Source organism: Lasioglossum baleicum, chromosome 12 (assembly GCF_051020765.1).
Source record: "Lasioglossum baleicum chromosome 12, iyLasBale1, whole genome shotgun sequence".
NCBI classification, from domain to species: Eukaryota; Metazoa; Arthropoda; class Insecta; order Hymenoptera; family Halictidae; genus Lasioglossum; species Lasioglossum baleicum.
Window position 1 is genome coordinate 4,567,335 of NC_134940.1, and position 20,651 is coordinate 4,587,985.

The following is a 20,651-nucleotide window of genomic DNA, read 5'->3' on the forward strand; positions in this document are numbered from 1 at the left end:
CGGAATTCTCCTGCGTAAGAGGACCGAGATAGAAGCTAACGTAAAGATAAGGAGAGTGAATTCTGTGTACACACAAACATCGTGCCGATGTAAACGCAGGCCTTAAATTACAATGAGTCTGGGGGTTCTGAAAGCCTATTTCCAGACCGACTACCTTGCATAAAATTCGTGATAATATACAGGGTGTTCTAAAAATATACTTCCTTGAAAGAGGATATTGCCGAGGTCACTTCAAGTCACTTTTCCCTTTGCGAAAATGTTCTCCGCGGATTTGTTAAGGAGTTAGTCATGAAAAACACGGACCAATCAGAGCGCCGCTACAGCTGACAACTAACGAAGCCGCGGAGAACGCTTTCGCAAAGGAAAAAGTTTCTTAAAATGTCCTCAGAAATCATCCCTTTCATGGAAGTGCAACTAATTAATTGCGAGGGTTACCAATTAATTTGTACACCTATTAATGCTGAAAAAGTAGAGTTGTCAGGAATCATGGTTTGTATCAAATTAGAGTCGGATATAATCGAGCAATGGTAACGACTAATAATTAATTTGTACACGTAATAAAGACTGAAGGGGGTGGCGCTATCGGGAATAATGTTATCATCATTAGCCTTTTACATGCATCTGAAAAGTGGATTGTATCAAATGTTTCCCTGTCCTTGCTTTAAACTCCCATTTACTTACTCGTCGAATTAGTAATGACGTGGGAACGAATGAATGCCATTTTATAATTATGTAACGCGTACAATTATGTATACAGTTCAGTCATACGGTAGTGGCTATCCTTCGTAAACATGATATTGCATTTTGAAGTAATCAAGCAGATCAATCAGGTAGAGAAATCTCAAAGGTAACGTATCAGTGCTTTGAAATGTATTGATTATTTAACTTTGAGTTGAAAGTGTAATTATTTATCGTTTTCTACGATATTGGACCATGACATAGCAGTTGGAAAACTGAGAACACGCTTTTGGTCGAAAATACTACAAATTGAATCGTCTGTAAAAACGTAAAATAATTTAGTAAATATTTGGAATGTGGCATTTTTTTTATTACAATCATATTTTGTATAATAAATATGTAGATGCTTCTAAATATTCTTGTTTGTGAATCTACGAAATAAAATAAATATTGGAAAACTACCTTACTTGAGTAAACGCGCGTGCTGCAGTTACTACATCCAATACTTTTTGGTGCAAGGTTAGAGTCTTACGAAAGCAATGTGTATTTTCAATTTTAAAATACATTCAACTTCTCAAATTGTATTTAGTACAGATCAAAATCCAAATATCACCTCGTCTTCTGTAGACTTTATAATTGGAACGCGTCACAGTGAAGGTGTGAAACAGTCTCGTGGTGTATCGATAAAGTTCAAGAACAAATATTTATCATCCGAGTGCGGATTTTTGCGCAAATAAGAATTGTCGAGATTTAATATTCCAAATCATTCCATCTAGCTGAACATTTCTAAACGTTTTGTTGCTCCGAATTTTCGACAAACATCCTACAAATCACACAAAATTCTAGAACATTTGATAATAATTGATCAAGTACGCAGTTTTCTTAGTGAATACCGCAGATATTCAACAACGATGGATGTCATGATATCACATGTTATTAAAAAATATATATATAAACATTCTGAACACGAATCATCTCATCTAAAACGTTATTTGACGACTAGTTAATAATTATATCGTTCACGAGCCAAGTGAATAACTGCATAAATAGTAAGATTTAATTTGTTTATCAATCTGTTCCGATCGTTCTTGTCCCAGATACAGGGAACATTATTATGGATCGTATAAATATTTCCTCGAGATAGCAGAGAAAAGAGTATCGAACGTATCTGTTCAAATCTATCGATAAGAATCTCATCTGAACGTGAAGGGAAACAAAAGAAAAAGAAGGACAAAGGTATGTGTATCATCAATGACCGTTCCCTATTCAGATAAGCATGTACGCGATATAATACAGAGCTCTCGGTGCAAAGTCCATTGTGCACCTTGAGAAATGAACGAACACGCTTGCATAGAACGCGCACGTGAAAATCTTCAATAAATTGAGCATAATGAGCGGATAAAACGAATTGCCCGTGAGCAGAGTCGCCAAATGAGGGGAGGGAGCACGAATCGAGGGGAATACAGTTACCCTCTCTACGTCGCTAACGGATCAGTCACGTGACATTGCGACAAAAGCACGAGAGAGAGACGGAAAGCGTTACGTGACCGGGCCGTGTGGGGAATAGCGTCGTAGAAGGGGAAAGTAGAGTGGGGACACAATTCTTAATCTGGCGGCTCTGTCCGGGAGTCGAAACTTGGACGTAGCTCGCGTCGGTACTAATTGACTACGAAGAATGTCTTTCTTATCGGTGTAGGTACATACTCCAAATACTTATCGTCTGGAGCCCAGTTTTATCTTCGTCTGAACAATTACTATGACGACACATGTTTCATCAATCCAACGCAAACTTTTATATTTCAGCGATGTGCAGTATGCGGTTAAAATCCTACTGCAGTAAACAGACTGCGGATTTTATGCACTGATGACATAAATGGGTACGTGCATGCAAACAAATGCATGTTAACAGACAATGAGGTAATGATCAAACAAGCTCTCACAACGCCAATGCCACATTTAAAAGCAAAAACAATACAAGTCTTGTAAATATCTGTGCACTGCCAACCAGCATATTTATTCAGCCTACTCTGATTAAAAATTATGAACCTAACCTAAATTGATGATCGCGTACCTATAAAGTTATGTTTCGCAAACAACCTGACACCGATATAATCTTCCACACTTCCTTTTGTTGTCGATATATTTTAAAAGAATTAGTGTGACATTGCGTATGGGTGCAGGTGCTATCGTTATCATTCGACTGTAAAGCCAAAGACTTATATCCAGTAGTGTGACTGACTTTCTGCAAATCTAGTTTTATCAATAGCTTTATATACGATCAATCAATCATAAAGCTTCTACTTATCTATGACAGAGGTAACGAAACAATTAACCAACAATAATAATGCCTACAGTAGTCAAGAAAACTTTAGTCAAGAAAATGTCCACGAAAACTCGATTCTAAGCAACAAATTTTTTGCTCACAATAAGGCGATAACATATTTACAAGCAACAAAAAACGCTATCAATTAATTCAAGAATACTCCCGAAGATCTACAACCGTCGTGGTTCGGCGAGGTCGCAAAGAAATAGTAGAACTGCAGGATCTAAGAAACAGCACGGACACGAGGGTTCTTCTTAAGCTTTTCTTCTTCACTGTATGTCGCGAAGAATTTATAATAGTCATTAGAATCATTAATCATTAATAGTAAAAGTAAAATAACAACACCTTCATTGAAATTCGTCGAACTTTCGAATGGAAAAACGACAAAGTGCTTCACCGTGCAAATTTTAATGCCGCAATGACGAATTGGCATACGAAATAAATCAACAATCTGTCACAGTAAAACGTATGTCAACGTGAACACGTCTGGCCACAAATCATTGAACAGCTCAAAACAAGATAACACTTTCTTGTACTCTTAATATGAATCTTCTTTAATCCTTACAGTTTATTAATAATGTACTTCTTCGAAACGAGTCTAAATTACGATTATTCTTACATATGTATGTATATCAACTGCAAGCGAAAGCTAAAAGAACAGTGATAATCGACAGTTCTTTGTATTATGAAAATGAGAAGTCATTAAACGAATAATATGAATAAACAAACATATTCCTTTTTCTGGATATTTATTATAGTATACAGTAATTGTAAGTAACGCATTCCACGTATTTCTATTGTACTATTTCCATTATCACCGGAAAATATGGATTCTGCATCATCGTTATCATCATCATCTACGTACAATCTCTTATCCGTTTCAATACAATAACTAACAATTTTTAATATAAAACGCTGCTACATTCTTTAGCCTTCGATAAGAAATTACGAGTTCTACTAACAATAAGAAGGACATTATTTTTATAGTAAAGTAATCGTCAAGACAGACCAAAAATTTAACTTTAACTTATCTCCGATATAAAAAAATCCATTGCAAAACACAATAACAATGTTATAACTAGGATCTTTATATCGTTCTTTAAATAAAAATATTCTGCATCGATTGTAGGAAGCAGTAGTTAAATAAAAATTCATTTCACCCTCTAATGATCATTTTACGTTGAAAACAACATGACAATATTCTCAGACGTTTTATATTTCACCCCAGTTGATTTTGTCATAAATGCATAAAAATCTGCAGTGTAGTTACAACCAAGATGCAATTAGTAATGAGTAGACTGAAGCTGTTTGCACAAACTCGTACTGTCATAACTGAAAAATAAAAATTGTCTGCAATAATTACAAGACACATATGAGCTACATAGACATTTATTTAGTTTCTTATTAATTTTATTCAATGTAAAACAATGCAACAGTGCTTCTAAGTTCTCTAAAATATTGAAGAAATTAGCGAATATTGCAAACAGGTTTGAGCTAATAACACTCGAATTTTTATCGTTAATATAGTATAGTAACGGCTGGGATCAATCTTGTATTGATTGATTATGTTATCCATAGTCATTACTAAGATTACAGCACCTCCAGTAATTAAATAGGAATGTACACAGTTGCACGTTTTCCGATAGTTGATAGCACACTTGTTAGAGATATAAATCTTGATACATTTAAAAATCAGACGGGAACAAGTGTAAAAACAGAGATAAAGTATATAGATAATCGTAATTTTCTTAAAGATTAGCACGTTCCAAATATTATCGACAGGACAATGATAACATTTCAATTAAAAAAAAAAGAAATCAATAAAAATTCAACAGCAATTCTCGTTTGTGTTCCGTCGCACTTGAATAATTACTCGAGTTCCAATAAACCACCTGCCTATTACTGATCTAACACAGCTATTTCGTAATTACGAATGTAATTATACTTTTAAGCAGCGAACGCTTTCTACAATGGAACCATGATTAACAGAATTATTCATGACACACACGCTGTTTAGATTACTGAACAATTCCGTCTCATAAAAACATTTATTTTTTCACTAGTTCTTTGCAATTATTGCGAATGTACATTGTTCAACCCTCCAGCGATGCGGTCCGGGTCGATTTTGACCCGGAGTATCAAAATCGTCATTGAATCACTTTCGAATAAATTAAATGAACAATTACACTAGGAACAACAGGAAAACGACAAGCAGTGAACATCCTCAACATCATACGGCTGACGTTTGCCGTTTGACGGTTAAATTGTGATATAACTACTTCTTGTCACTTTGTTCAACCACGAAGCTACTACCCCCGACGAATTATTGAAGAATGTTCAACATTCTTACGTTGCGGAAATTGCACTTTAACAAACTCTAGCATATCAAACATTATATTCCACATACAATGAACATCCACTGTGTGCTCTGTTAAAATTAAACATTTCCCTCCCTCTTCTCCTTCTAATTTTTCAATTACATAATTTGATTATAGTCTATGCCACAGATTTGCGGACACCCCCGTAATCCTGTGGAAAATTCGTTCACGAAGGTGTGAAACAGGTAAAAACTTTCCATTAATTCGAAAAATGTATCGACTCACCGGGACGACGCAGCAAACAGCCGAGGAAGCGCAGGATCTACTTAGCGGTCTCTTTTCTATGTTTGGGTGGAGACCAGAGACGAATTACATAACAAAAACGAGGATCTAGTGATTCGACTCGATCCAACACAATACCAGATCTCGCCTGTCGCGGACTCACCGACTTACTTTACTGAATCTAATTCAACGCTCGACAACGTCCCACCTCCAACGAGTTTTGCGTGATGGCCGCGGTAGGGCGGGAGAGGAAGCGGAGAGAACTCGTGACGAGTTGTTCATTGTACATAATCGTACACTGTGAAGAGATACACTTATTCAAATCAATTCGCCGCAACAGGTAACGGGGCTATGTGCAACGCGCGGATAATTAGATCCGACGAAATCGTTTCAGTAACAATTAAACTGTCGTGCTGCGTTCGAACTGCACGAAATATCCACGGTTATTTAGTTGCTTTCAGCCGACTCTCAACATCCCCAAAAATTAGTAGCTCCAGGTTTTATTATTTTACAATTATTAACATTTTAAGGATGCTTCCACAGGAAATCGTACAAGTTTCTTTTCCTTTTTTTAGGATTTTTTTACCCTTATGTCAATAATATAATTGGATATTTTTTTCAAATCTTCTTTTACCCTTATACGTTAGGTCAGGGCAATTTGTATACGAAATGAAAATAAGAAATAACTATTTGAAATTTTGTTCGATACTGTTATTTGAAATAATAGCAATTTTGTCAAATCTGATAATCCGATTAGATGATAGAATTTCGAAGAATACTTTCACAATTATCTGAAATAATGATTTCACTATAACTATAAATAAGTAAATTTATTTATTTGTGTCCCAACTCTACCTTCCCCTTCTACGACGCTATTCCCCAGGTCATGTGACGCGTTTCGTCTCTGTCGCGCATGTGTCGTAATGTCACGTGACCAATCCGGTACTAGCAGAGAGAGGGAACTTCTTCCCCTCAATTCGAATCGATTCCCCCTCACATTGACGAACGTCATCGACTTAATATTTTCATAATGACGACCCAACCAACCAACTCCAAATCAGTAAAGAATAATAAGTATTCAATAAACGATTGATTCACACACAAAATTAAAGTTTTCGTTCGAAAATTTGTTCGGAATGTTCGCCTTGACAACATATGTGAAGGTCAAGGTCAAGTGCTGCCCCTCCCCGTAAACGTAATATTTACCAAAGTTACATAAACATCCGCAGTCTTGCGATAAATTTTCTGGTTTTCAATTAAACTGGAACTTTCTCATTTTCGGCGATAATATCTCTCGTCACTAGGCAAAACAGATAGCAGGTATCTCCTTTCGGCTTTATTACACACTTTAACATCAATGTTCTTATCTTGTGATTGCTTAGAACATGTACCCGGCTTGGTTGCATACTTATTTCACGAACGCGAATTAAATCAGAGGACCATTGTGAATTGAATATTTTAATCATTTACTTTCTACCTTTTTTCTAGTCCACCGTTGCAGTATTTCTCTACATGATTAAAAAATCAAGTGAATATTCAGATTGTTGTTAAATGATTTTCCAAGAAGAAGTGTAGAGAACTATAGAAACTTATTTTTATAACAAACTGAATTAAACCAAATGACACTTAGCTCCGTAAGAATAACAAGAAATGCATTCTCGAAAAACATAACAAAAGAGAACCATAACATTGACATACGAATTACATGAAATTCGGTGTGACTAAAAATACTATTCGTTCGTTAACCTATTATTTTAGTAAACTTTATTTTATGCAAAATCAAAATTATCTGTCTCGATTGCAAGGTACAGGAACCAAATAAAAATTTGTTTCTTTCTATAAGAATTTTAATGAGTTAATAATATGTACTGTGTTAATACTGTTACATTCATTTTATCTTTCTACTGTAAAGTAGACTGTAAAGTAAAGCGACTGTGAGTCGCTTCACAACTCCCACTACCAGTGTACCGGTTCCCCCACTTTCAACTATCTCATATTGCCCCTACTGTGCTCTCCCTCACGTGGTGCGAGGATACTGCCGCTTATGTATACATTCCTAGTCCCCCCTCCTCCTACACTCCACAGGAGTTTGGTAGGGAGGACCCAAGAGTAGGGAGAACAGTTGCCCACAAGTTGCCCAGGCCTGACCTGAACAATGACTTTTCCTCTAAATCCAAAACAGATATATTCCTAGTATAATAATTAGATAGCGTTTCTTTATGCAAAATAAAAATTTTCTAACTGGATTGAGCAACAAACTGGAATGTGAAATAGAAAATGATTCTCTTTCTTAATATGTTTGACAGGTTGGAAATAATTTAGCAGTACTTTTAAAATTCTTCTAATGTCTTTACTGTCTTAAATTACATCTAGTCACTTGTCCTAAGTTGTCGCCGATAATATAATATTTGTTGTGATTTTAAACAATTTCATGTACCTTATTGTGCACAATGTCGCACGATAACAGATGACGTATTTGTACATCAAGTGGCGATTTTCAAAACAATATAGCAAGAAGATTTGAAAATTCGATAGGATAAAAAGAGGATGAAGAACGCTGTCGAGTAAATTCGTTCATGGTTCCTGGATTATTTCGAAGTGATTTGTAGCTCAATCTATTTGTTTTGATTTCATCACGGCTTGTATTACCTGCACTACATACTCAAACGTCGAGTTCAAAGCGTTACGATCGAAAGCTGATCATTCTGTATCCATTCGTTGAACGTGAAACATTTCGTGGCACTTTATCACCGATGTATCTACACGGTAAGTAATTACTCTGGCGTGGCTACATAACAATTACCGGCGGAGCCTAATTATTTTTAAGTACGTTACGTACATCAACTTCATCGACTTCTGGCAATCTTGTCGTGATTGAACGCTATCATTTTATGTGTGTGAGTTGATGTTGAACAACGATGTTTTTTTTTACCAAGAGGATACGTTGCATACTCTCCTTGATAAAAACAGAAACACAAATTATTCTTACAGAAATATTTGAATGAATTGTATTGCATTTTTAAGTTTGTACATTATTTTTCCGAATATAAAAATGTTTATTAGTACGCACTACACCTACAAAAAAGTAAGGAGGAATCGAAAAAATTGATTCTAACTTTTTTTAACGACGATGCAATTTATAAAAAATTCTGGAAAAGTCAAGAACAATTGTTTCAATAATATCCGACTGCTAAATGTTTATAAAACTGGAATCTCAGAAAATTCGACACGAAATATGCATTTTCTTTGAATGTTTGGAGATTTTACAGCTAACATTATAATTTAAACGTAGTATAGCATAATTTATGCTTCCGGATTTTTTATAAAATCAATTTTGCAACCAAAAATTCTGAAATAATTCATTGACGTGTGTGCTAGTAGGTAGAATGTACATGAATTTTTTCGTAACGTTTTGTTGAGCAGAACTGAAGAAATGGAGCATAATTCATTAAACCGTACTCACCCAATAACTACCCTTGTGGTAGGGGTACAAACTTGTAACTAGTCACAAAGGGGTTTCTTTGTGAGCCCTATCGAATGGTATTGATAATTGCTAAAGAATTAATTCGGTTTGAGTGAAATTTTGATCATCTTATCCGGTTATATCCTTTTCACCACATCTTTGTGGAGAATGTTCAACTGATTGTGTGCTACCAATTACTACGTCTCTATCCAACGAATGAATTGTACGTATTTAGTTCATTGGCACAACACAAAACCATTTAATGCAACTTACGAGAAAAACGGTCGCGTAACCAGCACAGTTCAACAAGATAATTCTGTCGCCGACACCAGCAGTACAACTGCAATATAGCTTGAAAATCCTACAGTCTGGGTTTTAAGATAAACGTCATATTTTTCCGTCCAAAAGCCGACGAGGTACACGTGGAGCACGTATTATCTTTATAATGCCCAATGCATTATGAATCCGGTCTTTGTTTGACAGCTGTTTAATTTTCATACTAATTTCATAGTTACGAGACTGCACGAGAACAGCGTTTTTCAACGAAAATTAACTCCAAAGATTTTATCGGATATTTTTGTTTACCTTGATTTATTTATTCCTGCAAAATTTTAATTGCTGTAAAATACGTAAATAGTAAAAGAATCATACAATTATTTCAGCAAATGTACCTACTATTCTAACTTATCTTGCAAATCATTTTTATTTTCCCTGAAAATCTGCAGTCTATATAATAACGCACAAAGAAAAGTTTTATTTTTCCAGAACAGCAACCAGAAATGGAATTCCCAGGGAAACCCAAGAAAGTTCTTCACGTTCAACGGAAATCGTATCTAAAAGACGATAGGAAAGGATTATCGTTATCTAATGTACCGTCAGACCTATCTCTGAAAAATTTTGTTTGCTATGCAAAGCTTCTATGCTTACTATTCGTCAGACACCAACCTTTATTCCCAAATATAGAAATAACTGTTGGGAAAGTGACGTTAATTTGTCTATTCTTAAACGAAATTATTAATGTAACGTCGTTTTTTTACAGATTAAACATTGCTACTTTATAGGTGCACTGCATACTAATCAAATTGATATAAAGGAACTCTATTATTTGTAACTTTTTGTTCTGCCACGAGTAGATTATTATTAGTTAACTCAGGTGGTATGGTCAAGTGACTCATCCTATATACGTTTTAGTATAAATCCGGAAAATATTGAATTTTTTCATGATATGAATTTAAAGTACTTTAATAACACTCTGTGTTTGCAGTTACGTGTATTGTAGGATGGAGCACCAATTATAGGCGCAATTTAGTATCGCCAAGATTTTATCTGCAGCTAAAACGCAATTATTATACGTCATGCATATAACACACACGATACCAAATGTCTTACGTAATCTACAGTTTAACAAATTTGAAAAGAAGAATGGAAGAGGTTCAAAATGATAATAATAATCATGCGAAAAGTTATTCCTTGTTCCAAACGATTGTTCAAGTAATAAAAGAAAAGCAAACAGGCAGCTAATTAATAAAACACCATCTATACAAATTAAACTTTGATTATGAATTTACTTTATATTATCTTACAAATAACTGTACATTATTTACCAGCAAACGAATTGAACAATTTATGTTTCAAGGAATACAACTAAATGTTAATATTTGGAATAGAATGATTATATGATATAAAGCAGTAAATACATATAAACTGTTAAACTATAACACTGACTACAAATTCTAATTCGAAAGATTGTGCGGAAAACAAAGGCATACAATAACAATTTTAAAAGGCATTTCGTCAGTGCGTCGACGATTTCGTGACACCAGTAGTATCACTAACTGTCACAAGATGGCAGAACTTTCTCGCATGTACAGATGAATACGTAGTCTATATAAAGGCAGCGCAGCTGTGCCTATTTCATCCTTGTCTTTGGGGAGCAAAGTATTCAATGATCGTATGTGAGAGTACTGTTGCTGGAACCATATTATAAAACAGTACCGCATCCGCACATTTTTGTGTGTGATGCAATTTTTGGGAGGCCTCTTTACTTAATAAGAGGCTTAAAAAAGAAAATAAGTGGTTTTGCAAATTTTCTTAATAAAGGGAAACTTTTTTTGATCCCAGAAATATATTTCCGTTCCAAAAATAATTTCATAAACAAGGGAGAAAAGTTATATCGATAAATTTTATTGAGAAAAAAAAGTTGTTTGTTTAACGTTGTTACTTCTCTGTTTAAAATTCAGATACTTCATGAAACTATTTAATTACAGTTGAAAATGTAACTGTTTGTGAGTATTTTGAGTATGTGTAAAATGCACCATTGCTTATCAATAATTACAAATATTATGTATTGAATTTTCTGGGTGTGTTTATTTTATTTTCACAAGATATTTGAGTTTTTACTATCAACGAATTAATATTTATACTACCCCACATTTTGACCAAGCAACAACAACAAAATATATTTATTTTTAATAGCTGATAATGTGACTGTGACTAACATCCAGTCTCGTCATACTTGATGTGCATAAGTGGACGTGGACATTCATACGTCATTCATTCTGCTGAAGGCTGAATAGAAGTAAGCTGGTTTATCTTAAAAGGCAAATGAAATACTACATTCGTGCAATAGAGATAAAGAGAACCTTCACGAATACATATTAAAAAAATGCATGGATTATAGGCATCTTAAAAATGGAGTTGATAAGTCTATATAATATATGGTTAGAATTATTTGCCATTCATCTTATAAAACAATATATCCACCGACACGAATATTGTCAGTGGTCACTTCAATGCTGAACGCTGAACTTCATTTACCAAGTGCTACTTTGATACTCGAGAACGCTGTTACGTGGTAGATACGACTTGACTAGGTTATTCCTGTATCCTCTCCAGTTAAGTTAGTGGACATGAATTGTTCATCATGAACTTTAAAATTCCCGCAATCATAATACGCGATAACAAGAACAATGTGGAACAATTGTGCAATTGAAATAACTGAATTCTCTCCGCCAGCAAAGTTTTGCGAGAAGATTCAAAAACTTATAATTAGACTGCGGATTTTATGCATTTATGACAAAAATGAGCACGTACAATTTAAAGCAGTGAACGAATTAAGAAGATTGAAGGACATCTGTGTATTAATTTCAGCTTAATAAGACGATTAAAAGAAGAAAGAAATTTCTATTTGGCTCCTGTGTCTTGTAATCAATGCAAACATTTTTTATTTTGCATAAAGATCCACAATCTACTTATAATTTACAAAAAAAGATTGTAAAATCATCAAACCAGAATTTCGTGAAATTTCAACTTAGCTTATTATTTTAAAACATTCTCACACGTCATTCTCACACGAGAAGTAAAATTTGTTTACACATACGTGTCGTATATTACAAATTGTCTTCCTGCTTATTTCGGAATATGATTGAGACAATAATCGTGAACTGCGGAAGCAGCAAGCACATTACAATTAAGATTTATAGCGCAACCTTGAAACAGCTAAAAGTAACGGCGAACGGAATTTCTATAAGCAGTAAAAAGAGTGAAATCACAACTTTGAATGCATTTATTTGTCTTGAAAACGTGGACTAGTTTTATGACATTTAAAGGCCGACTCGAGAAATCGGCTTAGGTTCCGCGAAAAGATCAGTGAAAACATTCAACCACGAATAAAAATGGAGTTCTGAAAAATTCGAATTGTCCTTCATTGCGCTGCATTACGTAAATGATCAACACTAGTATTTTAAAAAATGTTTCGGCATGTTTGTTTCGAGTGTGGCACTTCGGAGATCTAATAAGTAGACTGCGGATTTTATGCATTTATGACAAAAATGAGTAGATGTAATTCAAAACAGGGAAAAGATTAAAAGAGTTTAACAATGCCGATATACTATTGTTAACATATAAACATCATTAATGAGGAAAATAAATTTTTACTTAGCTCCAATAGCTTGCAATCGATGTATAAGAATGTTATTTTGCATAAAGATCCGCAGTCTACTAATAAGTAAATTAATTATTATTGTCATTATTATACTGAATCTTTATTTTTACACTTCCATCTTGCATTTTGACGGGAACTAAATAGAAAAAATGAAACCGTATGTGCGCAGTACATACGTAGTTAATAACAGTCGTTATGGTCAACCGTATGTTATTGTTAGTAATAGCTTGCAAACCTACCCATCCGTGAATGCATGTGTATTCGTGACACTGATTACATCAATTCACAATCTCAATCACGGTGGGCATTATGCAAATCATGATGTAGGTCGCTGTTACAATTCGTTGCTTTCTTTGTTCAACAATTGCCTGTGTTATGCACATCTCGTAAATCGTAGATTTTTATTAAATTTTTTTCTGTGACACTTTGAAAACTGTAGACAATGTACTTGTCGCGAAAAACACGGGACCTATTAGGCGGGGAGAGTCCGGCTCGGCGGCAGGTTCTACTGAGCGTAGCGTTGGTGCCGTGCCGCGGTGAAGCAGCGAACAAGAGCAGCGGAAATTGAAGCGCGCTTTGATTGATGCATGTTTTTCGTTAATAACTTCTTAAAAAAGCCGAGGCGAACATTCTTGCCGCTTTCAAGGTTGGACGACATTGTTAGGACACCCTGTACACAATTTTAAGTTAGTGGTATAATTATTGCCATGATAAGACATCGCGATAACCGTGAAACCAGCTCGCATACTGTTAATTGATTGTGCGAGTACACGTCACCTCGTGAGCAATACAATTTTCACGACGTCAATGACGCCACCACAAATATGAAACATATTCCCATGAAACTTTAATTTCTTGCCGAAAAATTTGAGTTTGCATAGAGATCCGCCTTCTAGCTATTAGTGTTATCAGCAAACGAAAGCATCCAGTCAGGTGGTTGACTCAATAACGATATCGATTGCAGTTCTACTGACGGTCACCCTTCGGTTTTATTCCCCTCGTGAAAAAAAAAATCGATACCTCGCTTTATTTATATCTCTTGTTCGGCGACAGAACGTTTAGCCAATGAAATCACAATAGATTAAAAAGGAATTTACGATTGACGAAAATATTTGGCAGCTAGACAGTTCTACACTCCCATTCTCTCTCGTTCGTTCGACGCCCTCTTTGTCAAACTTGTTTTGTCTGCCAAGAGACTCTCTGCCGTGAAGCTAGACACTGGTGACATTCATGACCGCCTTATTACTTCAACGTCGCTGATGTAAGACACAGGCGCCAAATTTTATGCTTTGAAGACTGCCCGCACTGTGCTGCACGCGTTCCAAAATTAAAGATTAAAAATCTGCATAACTAGGAAACTCGGTTGTTCCAATTATACGAAATATTCCTATTGTAATTTCCGAATTTCTAATAAGAATATTTCATTCTTTATGTTAGACACGTTATAACTTTATTTTATCATTTGTCCAGATCACATTAGTCTACCTATAGTTTCTATAAAAATATGCACTTGCGTTAACATCCGTAAGTAGTCTAGCTATCTCTCTATTTAACTCCCATTATTTTTAATCTATATGGAGAATTTTCAATTTTGCTTGAAGAGCCACAGTTCAGTTATATCTGTTTAAAATAGTGTAGTAAAGTTAATACATTATAAGTTTTTTTGACGACTTTTCACAGTTTGTAACCATTTTAGCGTCATTACTACACTAAAAACCTTGATGCATTTACAGCATATGCAAATTTCTAAATTAAACAATACTTGCGTGTTTGTAGAAATTATAAATTGTATAGTTGACGCAAGAAATGTTGCCGCATTTCAGTTTCCGTGACATTAGGTATGGAACTTGTAGAAAGATCTGCAGTCTAGATATTATAATTGAAAACTGTAGAACTAACGTGTATAACGTGTATAACGATGTTTAAACACGCATGCATTAGTTCGTAACCCCGTTACAACAAAAACACTTTCTTCAGTGCAACAAATAGAAACCGAATTCGTCTCGTACGTCTATTCTTACGTGCATAAGGTTATTTACACCTAGTGTCTGACACCATTTTGGTAGCAGGGCATAGAGTACTCGGGCCAAGCGTGACTGTACGCTAGTTAGAACACCTGAAACGCTATTGAAAGATAACATTTTCTAATACAGTTCACCATGCCGGAAGCTATTGTTATAACTGGACTGCGGATTTTATGCGTTTATGTCAGAAATGAATTGAATAGCATCAATATATATTATTTTCAACCTAATAAAATTATTGAAGAACGAGAAATGTTCCTAAGTGGCACCTATTTATATCTTATAACCAGACAGCGGATTTTATGCAATTATGGCAAAAATGAGTAGGTGTAATTTCAAACAGTGAAAAGATTAGAAGAATTTAAAAATACTGTTATATTATTTTCAACCTATTAAACATATTAAGAAAGAAAATAAATTTCTATTTCACACTCAAGTTTGTTGTAAATCAGGTAGACAATTTTTATTTTGCTTAAAGATCCACTATCTACTTATAACAAATGCAGACAATTTTAATTTTGCATGAAGATCCGCAATCTAGTTATAACTATCTTGCGGATTCTTTTTTTTAAAAGTGGGCCTACTGAGGTCGTTAACCTGCAGTTTATAAAATTTTGGACGTTTGCACAGGGAAAATAAAAATTTAGACAGTCGATAGAAAATGTTCAATTGATAATTGACGTTTCGCCGTGGATGTTCTGGAGGCAACAAAATTTTTGAAAATTTGACAAGATATAATTCTTACTAAATTACTGCAATTACCAAAGTTTAGGTTCGATTCACTGCACCGTTTAAGAATTATAGCAACTTAAAGTTCGCACATTTTAACACGTCTTCTTATGGAGAATTCATAAAATTCCACTTCAAACCATATTTAAACCTTGAAAAAAAGCAAATAGAAACTCCAGTTTTTTTGTATATATAGTAAAAATTATGTAATTAATTATGTTCATTAGGATTCACTAAACAGTTACAGAGCAAAAAATTATAAACTGTTACAAAACGTCAAATTTATCGTGTTGTCATCTCACTAGCATGGAAACGCGACAACTGTGTAGACCACTGAATATAGCGCTACAATCAGAGGGTACTACAATTATTCGCAAAAGTCACTTACAATTTTTTATAATATGAAGACACAATTTGATTAAAAAATAAATATAACATGAAATTCACTAATTAAACGAAAGCTTTTTAAATTAATCTATTGTTTTAATGCAAAATATACTCATGAATAGCTTTCATTGCCAATAGATTGTTGGATTTCGAATTTCTTGTACTTTTATCTCCCATTGTACCTCCAGAACATTCTTAAAAACCTGGCAACATCATACAAATGCAACTCTTCTAATATCGTAGGCGAGTTAAGATGCATAATTGTAAAATATAACAAATTCGAAATGTTTGTAGGAAAGAGCTGAAGCTAACAATTCGAAGAAATACAACGTAGTCAGCTGTTCCGTGTGTGACCTCGTAACCAATTCCTGCCTAAAAGTGTATATGGTCCGCAACAAGGCCCCATTCGGTTTCAAACTACCCAGAAACTACAAACTATTGAAAAAGAATATTATCGACCCACCTATACTAAGATATGGTTGACGAAGAATAACATTGTTTGATTTTACGTTATTGTTCTATTACTACGTCATTGCAATACCAGATGCAATGTCCATGAGAATCGTAGATCGCTCCAAAACGCATATCACGTTCTCACGCAGTTGAAATGTCTAGGCCAACGACCTATTTATTCGTCGCGTCGATATATGTATGTATGTACAGTGAGGAACAAAATTGAACGAATGAAACCACTTTTTTTTTTAAATCAAATGTAAACAATTTTATGTTTACTTGTGTGAAAAGATTTTACTATTCTAATTCTATTACATTTAATTTACTAATTACAGTATCTCATTCTTGACTCAATTATATTTTGTTCAAAAACCTTCGATAGAAAATATCAACAATAGTAATTTACTTTACTTGTGAAAAGATTTTACTATTCCAATTCTATTACATTTAATTTACTATTTACAGTATTTTATTCTTGACTCAATTATAATTTGTTCAAAAACCTTCGATAGAAAATATCAACAATAGTAAGATCCTTGTTCACTAGTTATAAAATTTTTGGGACTCTGTTTTAATAACTGTATGTGTGAATAATAATTATTTAAAAAAATTATTTCATTAGACAATTTGGATTCCTCGCTGTATGTTCTTTCAGCAATTTTCTCTACGCTTTATAATGTGGGCAAGGTTGGGCAAAAATTTCATTTGAATAAAAATTTCGAATAAAGTGGGTCTTTTCCAAAAGTGGGTTTTAGACCCATTTCATTCGAAATTTTTATTTACATAAAATTTTTGCCCAACTCTGAATGTGGGTCTACACTTGTAGGCTGTAGATCTACGTATATTCGAACACCCTGTATGTTGTTTACAAGCTAGATTTAATTTTGTAGGACTCTTATTATAGTAGACAGCGAATCTGTATGCAAAATCAAAATTTTCTACGTGAAGTACAACAAACTGCAGTGAAATAGAAATTGATTTTCTTTCTTAACACGTTCAATGTGGGTTGAAAATAATGTAACAGTATTTCCAAATGTCCCTAATGTTTTTACTGTTTTAAATTGCACCCATTCATTTTTTCCATAAATCCATAAATCCGCTGTCTACTTATTAGACTAACAATACTCGTTTAATTGTTTTTCAGTTATTCGTATCAATTTTTTGATTTGGCAAATGAGCAGTTCAAGTGGACACTTGTAGGCCTACGTGTATTTGAACACCCTGTATACTGTTCACAGGCTAGATTTAATTGTGAGACTCTTATTAGACTTGATCTTGATCCTCTATTAGACTGTAGAGTATGGAGAAGATACGAAGAGTGCGAGATACATAAACCGCGGATAGTTCCGCATAAGTGCTCTATTTACGGATGCAGTCATAAATCAGTTCAGTTTTAGCTAACCAACACCATAGCGAATGATACGTTCAAGAAACCACGTGACGCTAACCCATAAACCCCTCGTCTATTACACTATTCTGGACCTTTTGATACTGCGACTAATATCCAATAGCATCGAATGAGAGCTCCACTAATTTAGACAGTGTTTCTTATCCTAACCTTCCTCCTATCTAGGTCTACTCTTATTGACGCCTTCTACTTGCCCCACAGGCTCGGTCTGCCAAACTATCCGAGATGTTGGTTAGAGATCTGGTAAGACAATCTCCACCGCACGGCTAAAATAAACAATTTTGTGGCAACGTGCGTTAGTGTTGGCGAATCTGCAGTGACTCCACGCCCGTCGTTCTGTGACTAATATACAGGGTGATTCAGCTAAGCTTTAGCCACCTGCATTACATCAGACCTGGGCCACTTGTGAAATGACATTATCCGAGATATTATTTCAAATAACATGTTGTTTGATTTATTGCAATTACTTTCAGGCTTGTGATCCACTTTTCAAATAACTACGCAGCGGATCTTTATGCAAAATAAAAATTTTCTACGCGAATTGCAACAATCTGGAGTAAAATAGTTGTTCCTTTTCTTTTCCAATATGTTTAAGTGGTTGAAAATAATGTAACAGTATTTTTTAATTCTTCTAATGTTTTTTTGCCATGCATGCATAAAATCCGCTGTCTAAGAATAACATGTTATTTTATTTTGTGGTTGTTTCAGATAATTAGAAACGAAAGTGAAGGCGAACTATAACCGTCTTAAAGCTCTGTCGGAGCCATGTTACATCAGATAACGAAATTGTAATCAGACTAATAGAACAGAATAATCTAGCTGATCGCGTTCTGCGGTTCACCTTGTACACCGGATGTCCCATCTAACTTGAACACCGCAAATATCTCGCTTATTATTGACAGTAGAAAAGGGGTATTATAATATGCATAACAATTTTCTAAAAATAAAATTCATTTCAAGGTCATCGCTGTTTTTCTTTTTAATGGGACAGTGTGTCTTCGTTGCGTAATGCTGCAGCCAAGGTCAAGAGAAGTCAAACGACCTACAATATTGGGATCTTCGTGCGACGTGTGTTCGAATTGCATGCGAAAACATTAGTCCGGGATCAATAAGGAGGATCAAGGAATCGTTTGCTTCATCGTCTGCAATACTGCATTCGAAGATAATGGACGTCATTCTGTGTACTTGCTAGAACAAACTTCCTTCACGGACTTCGCTATCAAAGTTGTTACTTAATTATATAAATTTCCATTTATTTTCGGTACTTGGTCACACGAAGATCACGATATCATAGGTCAATGGATTCGTCTTGACCTCGGCTAGAACGTGACGTAACAAGAATAAATCGTCCTAATTTATAAAAAAAAAACATCGGCGATTTTGCCCCTTTATTAATTATTAATTTTTCGCCCGTTTAAACCGAATCGTGTTCTCATTATTATTCTTTTCCATTGTCAATAATAAACGAGATGGAAGTCGATCATACGTATATTATATAATGCACGTGGAGAACAAAAAGCTATTGTACTCCAAATACCCGTAAATACATGTACCAAGTCTGAATGCAACAGTTCAATAATTCTTCCGAAAAAAGTTCCTACAAATTGGTGAAAGTCGACCATGAAAATCAGCCTTACGAAACACCGACTATTTTACATTACTTTACAAAAATAACAAGAATGTGTCTGTCCAAATTATTAGCCATTTTGTTAGATAAATTAAAAATATTAAAATCCGTCATTGTCTAACGAGACGAGGTATAACATTCAAAGGAGATGAAACTTATGAGCATTTCACCTTACAGCATTTTTTAGAACTGTACTATCTTTTTTTATTATTGTATTATTATTTTTTACAAAATTGCCACCAATTAAATATCGAGAATTTCTCCGGAATCGGAAATTCAATATTCAAATACTTTTTGGACACACTGAAAATTACTTTCTGATCGCGTTAATTAGGAGACAGTTGAAAACCGTATGTTAAAAATATTGCCGAATATCAAGCACCGTTACTGAAAAAAAGCATCGCGTTAAAGATAAAGGGTGATAAGGGATTTGAAAGAGGAAAGAAGTCGGTTACGACTTATCGAAAAAGCTTACATTTGCTAGCCAAGCTGCTACGTAACGAGCAACGCAACAGACGATTCGAGCGATACATATATAGGGTGTGTCGCGTCGAGTTTGTTTGAATAATAAGCATCGAATGCTTCGGCAAAACGAGTTTCTAGGTAAGAATTTATTTGAATAACGCGTCGTTCTCGAGATGATCGAACTTGATAATTCGCCGGATGCTTGAGAATTTATGAACATACATACGGTGAAACAAATATAGTGACTTCGTCGAATGGTGCCAAACGTTAGTTTCTCAGTGTCGGGCATCGACAAATCTAGCAGTGATGTTCACATTTTCTAAGAACCAACATTCGAAAACAATGTCTTTTCTGCATTTTCACAATTTTAATTATAAACTGACAAAAATTTAATGGTTCAGACGTAAAACAGTAAAAATATTCAAAGGATTTAAAGATACTGTTGCGTTATTTTCAATTAATTCACAAGTAATTAAAAATGGCGATGAGGTTAGAAATCGAAATTTGCTAATAAAAATAGCACGCAGCGTTAAAGAATAACGACGAACTGT

General features: G+C 34.6%; 1 protein-coding gene and 1 non-coding gene across 4 annotated transcripts in view; one reads left to right on the plus strand and one right to left on the minus strand.

Moving 5' to 3' along the window:
- Vha100-2 (V-type ATPase subunit a family protein Vha100-2) overlaps positions 1-20,651 on the minus strand; it is a 34,115-nt gene that overhangs the window by 12,215 nt on the left and 1,249 nt on the right. Inside the window, exon 1 of one of the 3 annotated variants that reach the window (XM_076435893.1) lies at positions 5,605-10,659. The exons of 1 other annotated variant lie outside the window; for it this stretch is intronic. The gene's annotated coding sequence lies outside the window, so the exon portion shown is untranslated. Of the gene's footprint in view, positions 1-5,604; positions 10,660-20,651 lie in introns of those variants that run through there. One more of the 3 variants, XM_076435895.1, reaches the window with a different exon arrangement.
- Positions 10,978-11,100, plus strand: LOC143214716 (U4atac minor spliceosomal RNA). Its single transcript, XR_013010198.1, has one exon. It is a non-coding gene; the product is annotated as a U4atac minor spliceosomal RNA (small nuclear RNA).